The sequence below is a fragment of the Gallinula chloropus genome (assembly GCF_964237585.1).
Source record: "Gallinula chloropus genome assembly, chromosome: 14".
Taxonomy (NCBI): Eukaryota; Metazoa; Chordata; class Aves; order Gruiformes; family Rallidae; genus Gallinula; species Gallinula chloropus.
Window position 1 is genome coordinate 12,137,239 of NC_140099.1, and position 2,318 is coordinate 12,139,556.

Consider the following 2,318-nt stretch of genomic DNA (forward strand, 5'->3'; position numbering starts at 1 on the left):
CACCGCTGCCGCCTAAGGACCGATCACTCGTCCCGCCAGGAGCCGAGAATCGTGACCATGGTACAGGCCGGGGTCAGGCCTCCGAAGGAGTAGAAAGCCGCTCAGTAGACCCGGCCGCCGCCGCTTCACTTTCCTCTTCCCCTCCGGCCTTCTAACATGGCGCCCGGACGCTACCACAGCAACGTTCTACACCGGGGGGGAGCCTGACGCAGCGGCGTAACCACCCCCGCACGCCGCACACGCTAAGCCGTCCGCGCATGCTCAGGCGGTCGCGAAGTTGAAGTGCATTCTGGGAGTTGTCGTTCTGGAGGGGGGCGAGCCGGAGTTTGAAAACAAAGCGCTAACGGTTGCGGGGTGGCGCTTGGCCTTGGCGTGTCCCGGCATGGGTAGCGGAGCGGGGCCGGCCGTCGGCAAGGGCTCGACCCAACAGCCGGTGCGCCTGGGCACCGGGGGTTTCCGAGCTGTGGAAAGCGAGGGCTTTATTTACCATGGAATCACACGCGGCAAGGCCGCCCTCGCGCTGCCCCAAAGGGCTGGCGCCGGCTGGCGTGTCGGGAGTTGCCGGGGGGCGCCCTGCCCGCCATCGGCAGCCCCGGGGCAGGCCTGGCGGGGTTTCTAACCGTCCCACGCAGGCCCGGCGTAATCTGCCTGGGCCGCCCTTGCTGCGCCAGTCCGAAGCCAGCCGTGTGCCCAGCTTTTGTTTCCGGCAGCGGGCTGATGGCGGTTTTTGCGCCCCTCACAAAGCAAGGAGCTCCTTTCCTAACAGTCGGGTCTGAAAGCTCTGCCCGCAGCAGACCGCAGGAGATGGTAAACAGGAAAAACAAGGATCATGGTTTTTACAGATCGCCTTAAAACTATTCTCAGAAAAGTAGATGTATTGCAGAAACTCTGTACCAGAAAAAACCCAACCAAAAGCCAACGCAAAAATCCCAAACTGCTTTTATCTTTTTTTTTTTTCCCTTTAGTGTCCTATTTTCATCTTTACTCTGAAACTTAAAATTAAAAAGACCCAACTACTTCATCTTCAGTTGCTTCACACTATAAATGGTAACTTGGACTGGCAGCACATAGGAAATTTAGATCCCAAAGAACCTGTTTCTTTTGGGCTGGGATTTGATGGGCCTGAACTCTGTTCTTGGATATCATTACTGACTTAGCTGTGTGAAAACAGATTAAATAAAGACTTTTTGCAAAAAAACCTAATCTGAATAATCACGTTGTGGATAAATAAATCTAAAATTATAATACTAAAAGCAATAGATAAGTGTAAAATGTTTCTGTTACCACCATTCTTCCAGTTCTTTCCCTTTTTTCCCCCTTGTCTCAAGTAGTCCTTGCTTTCTGTTTGGACAAACTCCCCTAATTGTTTTACACCAAGTGTTACCAGTTTTGTCTCAGCACAGATATCAACAATTTCTGTGAAAGGTGTATGAAGTTGGTAAAAAAAAAGGGAATGGCAGTCACAATCTGGAAAGTCTAGATGCTTCAAGAATGTATAAAACCCATATTTATCTTCATCATTCAGTATTTGATAAGAGTCACACCCATATGATTCTAAAGAAAACCCCAGGTTTTTATGACACACCCTATGCTGGGTAACTGTTTACCAGCCAGTCTTCAGAGCAGCACAAGGAAATTACATCGTGTGACTTTTTGCTCCTTGGTAGCTGGGAGGGGAAAATAAGAGAGCCTGCTGCTTCCATATTTCCATTTTGAGTGGAAACACTTCTTTTGCCTGCCTACGTTCGTTATGGAGCAGGACAAGAATATGATGCCATGAAAAGCTGAAATCAAAACTTAATAGTCTTGGTGACTATTAAGGAGGAATTCTTTACTGCAGCGCTGGGCACACAGGGGATGCTCCTCCTAATGTGTGCCCGACTGAGACTGAGCCAGCTGCACAGCTCATGGGCAGGTTATACACACATACTCATGACCTTTCCAAGAAAGGATTAACATATTCATTCTTTTCCGAGGATCCATTACCATAGGTTTCCACCCTTTCCCCCATGTCTCCTACAGTCTTTAGGTAGTCTTCAGGGACCCTGGTGCTCATTAACTTCACCCACTCATCTTCATCACTGTGTGGTGAACTATTGTCCTTATCTTCCTTTTCTTGTTTACCTGAGCCACATGACTGATCTTGGGGCCTTGAGTTTTCTTATTCCCCATTAGATTCAGCCCTCTTTTCAATATATCATTTAAAGAGAATGTGCAACTGAAAAAAATTCAGGAAGAAATTTTTGGAGAGAGAACAGATTCTTAGGGTTCACAGTTTCAAATAAAACGAATTAAATACACATGTAAATGAATTCATA